Genomic DNA, 9948 nt, shown 5'->3' on the forward strand with positions numbered 1-9948 from the left:
TAGTATTGCCAAGAATTACGAATTCAATCTACTAGGGACACCTGGGTTGCCTACTGATGTATAAACTTTCGCAAGTTGGTTAATTTTTCTTATCTTTAATATCAGCAGATCGTTAATGCTCATTTGGTGGCCCTATTCCACTATATGCTTAAACACCTTGGGAACCGTCGATCTATTGTAGATTGCATTCCGGAATTTAGAGAAGACGTTTGACCTCATACCACATAAACTTGAATAGCTACCACAGCTCCTGTGCTTGGTAGAGTTGTTATATTATATCAAAAAGTAAAGTTCGAGATGTGTACCAAACCCGCTATATATTCTTTTTGGAGTTCATCAAGGAAGCATCTCTAGTCATTCCTCTTCGTTCTTCTCATGGATAATGTTACGCGCGTCATCCAACGCCCTGTGTAGGGCACACTTCTCTATACAGATGATGTTTTTCTACCATCTCATAACAAAACTGATCTTCTATTGCTTGGAATGATCACCTCATCCAACACTGACTTTGATTGAATCTGAATAAGGCTGTGGCGTGGCAGGATTCGCGGCATTCGAAATTTATTAACTATAACTATTTATTTATTAACCTTTGAAAGGTTTGCGCCGCATTGCACAATCCAAAAGTCATCCGGGTGAATTCGAAGAGTCCAAAGGGTGTGCATATTGCCGTCTTTAGAATGTCTTCTGGAGATACAGGGATTTGATGATAAGCCTTGGTTAAGTCCAAGGCCGAAAAGATGCGGCAATTCGCGAGGTGATGCTCAAAGTCGTGGATGAGTGGAATTGGATATCGGTCAGGAACAGTCTGTGCATTTAGCCTTTTGTAATCCCCACATGGGCGCCATTCGCCGTTTGGCTTAGGGACCATATGCAGTGGGGAAGACCAACAGCTGTTTGAGGGCCTGCAGATACCCTGTTGAACGAGTTGTTCAAACTCTTTCCAAGCAACAGCCAGTTTCTGGGATGGATGAGGACGTACCTTCGAGAAGATCGGGGAACGAGTAGTATTAATGTGGTGCTGCACATTGTGCTTCACTGGTTTAAAGAGACTGCACTCGGTAGTAATCTGGTTGAACTTTTGGATAAGTGCCCGAACACGAAAGTCGGTAATGTCTTCTAAAAGAACGGAACCAGCCTGGGTGAGATACCATTTGTCCCGACGAATTAAGGTTGGCCGTGGAATCCATAAGAGACTTGTTTTGCAAGTCTACCAGCAATGCATAGTGACACAAGAAGTCTGCGCCCTAGTATGGGGAGCTGACATCCGCCAGGATGCAACGCCACGAAAATGTCCTAGGCAAACCAAGACTCACGTCCACTTGCCTATACCCGTAGGTTTTGATAAGGGAGGAATTTGCCGCTGCTAGTTTCAGGGATTGTGGAAATAGTTTATGGTGTTGGGGTACGGGAAGAACCGAAACTTCCACACCAGTATCCATGAGGTAGTTGCGCCTGCTGAGAGGGTCGTAAATTGTTAGGCGACGTGGCACTGGTGGCCGTCACCAGGACCCCCCGCGGGCCTAGTTTTTTGCGGCAGGCATGAATTTACTAGGGATTGTACATTGAGTGGCTTTATCGCCGAATCTGCGGTGGTACCAGCAAATCCCTCGGTCCGTGGACTGTCCTGACGATCTGCTACCTGATCGCTCCTTTCGAGTGGCAGACCACGAGTGAGCCCGTGATCTGACGCCCGAACGCTGAGCGTCCAGCGTCGTCCGCATCTCGGCCACACTGGTTAGTAAATTCTTTCCATTAAGTCATTCATTGTTTGTGACTTAACGTGTGCGGACCTAATCGCCAATTGGGCAAGCATTTTTGAGCGCTAGTCAAAAAAGGTGAGGAGTTAGAATTTATTAAAAAGGCTCACTTCGAATCGTCATCATCAACGGCGCAACAACCGGTATCCGGTCTAGGCCTGCCTTAATAAGGAACCCCAGACATCCCGGTTTTGCGTCGAGGTCCACCAATTCGATATCCCTAAAAGCTGTCTGGCATCCTGACCTACGCCATCGCTCCATCTTAGGCAGGTCTTCTTTTTCTACCATAGATATTGCCCTTATAGACTTTCCGGGTGGGATCATCCTCATCCATACGGATTAAGTGACCCGCCCACCGCAACCTGTTGAACCGGATTTTATCCACAGCCAGACGGTCGTGGTATCGCTCATATATTTCGTCGTTATGTAAGCCACGGAATCGTCCATCCTCATGTAGGGGGCCAAGAATTCATCGGAGGATTCTTCTCTCAAACGCGGCCAAGAGTTCGCTGTTTTTTGCTAAGAAACCAAGTCTCTAAGGAATATATAAGAACTGGCAAGATCATAGTCTTGTACAGTAAGAGCTTTGGTGAGACGTTTCGAGCGGAACAGTTTTTGTAGGCTGAAATAGGCTCTATTGGCTGCCAAGAACCGTGCGGGGATTTCATTGCCATAGCTGTTATCGGTTGTATTATTTGAACCTAGATAGGAAAAATTTTCAACGATCTCAAAGTTGTAATCTCCTGTCTTCATTGTTTTGGTTTGATCAATGAGATTCGATGTTGTTCGTTCTTTTGGTTTTGGCGCTGACGTTGCCACCATGTATTTCGTCTTGCCTTCATTAATGTGCAGCCCAAGATATCGCGCCAATTGCCGCCTGCTCGATCAGGATGAAGGTAGACTGTACACCTGGGGTTGTTCTTCCCACTTTCTCCAGGGCCAGGTTGAAGAGGACGCATGATAGGGCATCCTCTTGTCGTACACCGTTGTTGATGTTGAATGGTATTGAGAGTGATCCATCCTGCTGCTTTTATCCGACCTCGCACATTGATCAGGGTCAGCCTAGTCAGTCTTATCAATTTCGTTGGGATACCGAATTCTCTCTGGCCGTGTACAGTTTTACTCTGGCTATGCTGTTATAGGCGGTTTTAAATTCGACGAAAAGATGGTGTAACTGATGTCCATATTCCAACAGTTTTTCCATCACTTGCCGCACAGAGAAAATCTGATCTGTTGCTGATTTGCCTGAAGTGAAGTCTCTTTGGTATGAGACAATGATGTTCTGAGCGTATGGGGCTATCCGGCCCAGCAAGATAGCGGAAAATATCTTATAGATGGTACTCAGCAACGTGATACCTCTGCTGCACTGCGTGATATCCCCTTTTTTATGTATGAGACAGATAATGCCTCTTTGCCAGTCGTCAGGCATTGATTCGCTGTTCCATACTTTGAGCATCAGTTGCTGAACCACTTGATGTAATTGGTCGTCTCCATATTTAAACCAATTCGGCTGTAATTCCTTTGGTTTCGAATGGACGTTTTTTATTTAGAGATGTATGAAAGGCTGATATTGGGAGTACAACGAGTTAAACACTCTACATTGATAGTTACTATCATGACACGACACATTACCGTGAGGATATTTATCACGATAATGCACCATATGATAGCAGCTATCGATGTAGAGTGTTTAATTATTCTATTTCTACTCCCTGCTATTTAATTCCTATTTAATGGGCCTATGACCAAAAAAGTATCGAATTCTATCTAGTTAAGCCGACCCCTCCACCAAGCTGGATATAGACTAAAAAGAAGAAGAGGAGTGTTGCGAGCTCATCCTAAAGAAACGTAAACTAGGCTGATAGAATGGAGAGTCGAAATAACAATATCCGCAGTATATTGCCTACAAAAATATAAATTTAGAGCATTTTTCGTCACATTGGGACACAATTTTTTTGTTGCTGGGGAATGCAATACCAAATTTACTCACTGGGGATCTCAAAGGATAACATATATAGTGGTCAATTGACCAATAATAAAACACCAGACAACACGGGACCAATTTCGGTATCATCATGCTACAAAAATTGCTGAGGTGTGCTATTTCGACATTTCTTCGGATCAATCCCCAGTGTCGTTTTACGAAAAATGAAGTCAAATTGACTAACTGGCTCAAGTTTTAGAAGTATGTGGGCTCTCATTGGATAGCTAAAGTATGATAGTACCCAAAACTGAAACCAAGGTAGGCAAAACTCTCGAGGCTTTTAATGGGTCTTCGCAGCATACAAACTGGACAAAACCAATATTTAAGCAAGGAGAGAACGGCAACAGCTCCAAATAGCCGAAACAGGAGTTAGCAGTAACTACCGAAAAGCTAAAGAATGATTTGTCCCCACCAGCAACGTACCAATATACGCTTTGAAAGCCACTAGAGGAATAAAGTACTGACGACATTTGAAACATAAAATTGGAGGATAGCTTCTATACAAAAAACCACGTCGAAAAAGATGAAACATTTACTGATTATTTAAAAATATCCGACGCAAACTAATATCCATGTTCCAAAAATTACTCTTCGAAAAGCACAAAAATGTACTCACTGCAAAAAACATGTCAATCCAAAGAAACCGAGGACATGACTTCATTACAGGAAAAATTATTAAAGAGCTGCCAAGTATAGTGATAATCAACTTGAATTACGCCGCTTCAAGGCTTGGAAAACTTCGACAATTTCGATGACTCAATATGGGGGAAAGACGAAAGTTCCCTGCTATAAATCAATTAATCTTAAACGTATTTGGTAAATTACTACTGACGAGAATTTTGTTGTTCGCATCTGAAAACAACATTATTCCCCCATCGCAAAACATGACACTATTGTACCTTTCTACCTCGGCATACGAGGCTCCTTGCAGTATCTTATTTTCACTTCACACCTGTTTGCAACAATAGCCTGACAATCTCGATGATGCAGAAATTTTAGCTAGCATTCCAATCCGCAAACTGCAACAGATGTATTCTACGTTCGCTTAAAGCGAGTGAACGGAAGTTGCAGCAAGCAAGAACCATGGAGTTCAAGCAAGAATCATGGAGTTGCTGCCTCTACGTTAACCATGTCGAATATCTAGAGATGCATCTCGATTGGCGAATGACGTGAACGAAACACATTGAAGCTAAAAATTACAACTAAATCTCCACAAAAAAATTTTAACTGAAACTAAGGTGTTTTCTCCACAAAATTCTTTTAAAGTCTACACATCTGAACTTACGAAGCTCAACTCGGAAGACCAATTAGGATTTCAAGCGTTACACAAGTATTGCATGGTTCGTGGTGAACTCGAAAATCCACGAAGACTTGAAATACTCCAACTGTCCGGGATGATATTGCTAATTTCATAGATAGGTGTCATATAAAATAAGAATGATGCATCACCCGAATATACCAGTTAAAAGATTGTTTGCTCATCCTAAAATCCATCAGGTGAAGGGGTTAATGCAAAGAAATGTTTACACTTTGTCTAGGTTAAGTTAGTAATCAATCTTTGTGCCTTCAAGATTTAAAGAAAATAACCTTCTATTACATTGGCAAGAAAAGCTATTTATGCTTAGTTTTTGTAAGATGTGGAAACTTATTTTGAGTTGTGTTGTTACAAAGAGAAAAAAAAATGGGGAAGTTAGTGAAGGGAAATTTCGTAGAATTACAAACAATTCGAGAGTTCAAAGGACCCTGAATCTTGTAGAAAGAGTGTGCAGAACGACCTACATGCATTTCAAATGCAACACTCCTAATCTATTCTTCGGAAATATGGGCATAAGAAAACAAAGTAGCGAACTTTGCCATGTCTTCAGTTGGGAATAATGAACTGGTCAGGCCGTCCTTAGACCGAGGAGTACAGAACTTTCAATTGCGGTAGGTATAAACCCGATACCGGTTCTTGCATTATTGATGCTTGTCCCTCATGAGATTCAAAGTCGCTCCAATAAAGTGTCCAAATATAGCAATATACTATTATTAATGTATATAGTTAAAAAAGCCCACGGACCCACTTCCCGCCCAACCGGACCGAGGGGCGACCAACCTAAGGATGGGCTGAAGGCAACATCCAAAGGCCCGCATCACAGCGATGATGCGTTTTAACGCAAAGTGTGTGCGACCATGCGAAAATGCATTACTACATCTCGATTGTCGCAAACACTTCAAGCAATGACGCGGAGGTTCTACACGACAGACAGTGCGGATCAAGACTGAAACCCATTAGGTCAGCTTGTTACTGGACAGGACTCTTCGGACTATAGCACAGATTGCAAGGATAACCGCTTTTTGCATCTCGATGTATAGTCTAGCCCTAAGACCGAGCGTTTTCAGCGCTTTATGTAAGTTCTGCGGGATTAATCCCGTCGCTGAAATTACTACTGGGGCTACTTCGATCTTTTCTAGACTCCAAGTCTGCTTCATATCGTCTGCCAAGGGGGCGTAGTTCCGGATTTTTTCGTGCTGTTTTTCAACAGTGTTCTGGTCCAACGGTACGGCTACATCGATTATAAAGCACGCTCGTTCTTCCTTCAGAAGCAGAACTAGATGGGGTCTGTTATGATTAACACTGTGGTCAGTGGCAATAGTGTGATCCCACAGTAGTTTGACCCGATCATTTTCCAAGATTCTCTGCGGAGTATACTTATAGTAAGGATGGTAGGTTGCCACTAAGTTATACTTCAACGCAAGGTTTTGATGGAGAATCTTGCAGACGGAGTTATGACGATTGGTGTACTTGGTGCTGCTCAACATCCTGCACGCAGATGTTATGTGCTGGATGGTCTCCTCTTCACAGTTGAATAACCTACAACTGGAGTTGGTGATTGAGGAGTCGTGAATAATGTACCGTTTATAATTTTTTGTTGGGAACGAAGCATCCTGAATTGAAGTTAGGAATGCTTTGGTCTCATAGAAAAGTACACCATTTGTCAACCATTTGTTGGAGGCTTCGATGTCAATGCCTGACAACAACAAGTTTTTGATATGACCTCCGTGAATGGGTTTCTCTTTCCACATGTCGATCTTCTGTTGGACTGAAGTAACATTCGACATGGGATCCCATTCTCTGCTTCTCAAGTTCAAAGGAGATAAGTTATTATCTGCCATGACGGTAGCCTGATGTATTTGGCTAGAGGATTGTTTCTCATAGAAAAACTCACGAAGAGAATGCACTTGACTGTAGTGCAACGTTTTTAAATCAAGTACCCCCCTTCCTCCCTGATGACGTGGGATAGTGATCCTCAATTTTTCGGCAGCTCTATTGTGCATGTTGTTGTTTGCAAAAACTACCCTTACCCGTCTATTGACAGATTCTAAATCAGTATTACTTCACTGTATCACACCAAACAAAACCACAGTGGGCTTAGAGAGTCGCCTTGGAAAATGCCACGCCTGATTGGTATCTCTCCTGATGTTTGTGAGGATACCGATAGCTTCGTGCTCCAATTCTTCATTACTGTTCTCAGAAGAACAACGACATTCGGGTTGATTTTATACAGGCGTAACACTTGTAGTAACCACGAATGTGGTATGAAGTCAAAGGCTGATTTATAATCGATGTAGGCGGTCGAGATATTTCGTTTTTGGTGGACAGCCTGCTTTACAGCGACCGTAACGATTTCAAGCTGTTCTTTACAGCCTCGGGAGCCTTATGCGCATCCTTTTTGCTCCTCAGCTATCAATTTATGAGCATCAAGATGTTTTGAAATGTTCGCGCACAAAACTGAAGTAAAGACCTTGTAGATGTTAGGAAGACAAATAATTGGTCGACATTTTGAAGGGCAAGAGGCACCCTGTTCCTTGAAGATGAGAAAACTTATCCCTTTGGTGAAAAATGGTGGAACTAATTTCGGGTCGACAATCATCTGATTAAAATGATTCGCCAATGTCCTGTGAATGCTCTTGAACCGTTTCAGCCAGAAGTTGAGAACCTTATCAACTCTTGGCGCCTTCCAATTATCTGCCTTTTCAAGGGCTGCTTCTACGTCAGCTTCAGTATTGTCAGGCATGGTCATTTCGAGGCGCGCTTCGCATGAACGTATAAGGTGTGGGAGCCACGCTGCTTCTAAATTGCAAGGACTAGGTTCGCTCCAAACCTTCTCCAGAAGCCTTCTGCCTGATCCAGGTCGAGGTTACATTCCAGACTTGAGTTGGTGAGATTTTTATAAAATCCCCGTTGGTTCTGGAAGAACAAGGTGTTTTCTGTCCTTCGCTGAAAGCTTTTCTGATACCTACGAATGCAATTGGAGTATACCGCAAGTTTCTGCTTCAGCACCTCGTGGATTTCTTCGGTTGGCACATCATTGGACAGATGGTAGTTTCCAATTATGTTCGCAAGCGCATCTGTGCACTCTAGGTGATGGATTATACAGAGAGATTGACAAGTAGCCAGACGGGTGGCAGTAGAGGTTAGGAGTTTGGAAAGGTGATCCACTCTATACATGCACGAACTTCCTAGCACAGCTAAATTCAAATCAGTGCTAAGCGGCCGAAGACAAACTCCTCCAGAGAACAGGAGATAGATATTGTTTGTGAGTGGTACGTAGACATGTGCAGCGTTTGAGCAACAAATAAGAGTACCACTCTGGAGATCATTCATTCTTCTGGAAATCGAGCTATAAGGAAGATGAATAGATCAAAAATAGATTTACCCAAGCGAAAATTAAACAGCTTTTAAGCTGCGTTAAATTTAACGTTAGAATAAAAATTGGTTCCATAATATTTCACCGTTGTCAATGATATATTGACTAAGAAATTAGGCGGATGTGTCAGTAATCACTATACTTAGAGCGACCACAAAGCGATCACCTTCACTATTTCATGGCCAGAAAAATAATTATATGGCAGGACACAAGGTTGGTAATAATCCAGAAAAGGACGTCTAATTATAGTCGAAATGCATAAATGTAGCAAAGCTTGCCGTAGAATAAAACGCTTGGGGTAGCATAACAGCGAGAGCTGAACTCTTCAAGTAAATGTACAAAGATAACCTGCCTAGATTCATCGAAAACCTCACCATTAAAGTAAACAAAGAGTAACTGTTAAATGTTGCGAATAACCGATGAAACACTATTCAAGTGCGCCAGATATGTTTTCCCAAGTGTTCAATGCGGATCTAAGAAGGGAGTGTTTCCTGAACAATAGAACCAGGAAAAGCCGATACACATCCCGAAGCCAAGCAAACCTCTTAGGTGAAAATTCGACTTGATATTCGATATTTCTGCTAAACACGATAGACAAAAATTCGTCCTGGAATCAGGGAATCGACTTTCTCGTATATTGGATAATCTGATTTTAATTAACATCAGTTGTTAGGAAAGTAGGAAGAAGAAGAGTGTTCTTTTCCACAATGAATGATGATATTGAGGTAACTCAGAGAACCGTTGGAATAAAATAAATAAAGTAAATAAAAAATAAAGTTGTTTCCTTCTTTAGTGCCAAAATAATATATGTACCCGGTCTGCCCCACTTTATTTCTAGAATCTAGTATCTGTTGCTCTAAACACTGTTGTCTTCTTATCTTATTTACCTAAGCTAAGACGTAAAGGACCGCTGACACCAAAGTTGGCTACTCCCGAGAACGACAAACTGAGCCACGCAAAACCAACCCAACGCCCGTTGTTAGTGACTTTAGGTGACTTTAGCGCAAAAAACATCGAGAGGCAGAGCATTATTTGAAGCAGGAAAAGCACAAAAGTGCAATTTCCACTCCAGTGGTAAGCCTACATACTGGCCGACTGACGTAACAAAGCCACCTGATGTCGTTGATTTCTTCATAACTAAAGGGATTTCAGACGAATACATCCATGTTGTCAATAATAAAAATATAATATCCGATTGCTCGTCTGTTATGATGCTTATCAGTGAAAAAGTGAGGAGAAAAGACTTTCCTCCCTGGTTGACTAATAGACAAACAAAGTGGACAGTTTTCAAAAAGCAAAAATGGCCAAATCAACACTGCTTATCAAACTCAATGAGGAGATCGATCTGCTAACAATGAAGATACAACAGGCGGTTTGGAAAAGTACTCCTGCTCATCATGGACTGAATAAAAAATATACTGACTGTCCTGCAGAGGTTAGCGAACTAATTGCAGAGACACTTAGAACTCGCAAACTATGGCAAAGAAACCGCACAACAAAAAGCAAAAAACTC

The sequence above is a fragment of the Hermetia illucens genome, chromosome 5 (assembly GCF_905115235.1).
Source record: "Hermetia illucens chromosome 5, iHerIll2.2.curated.20191125, whole genome shotgun sequence".
Lineage (NCBI taxonomy): Eukaryota > Metazoa > Arthropoda > Insecta > Diptera > Stratiomyidae > Hermetia > Hermetia illucens.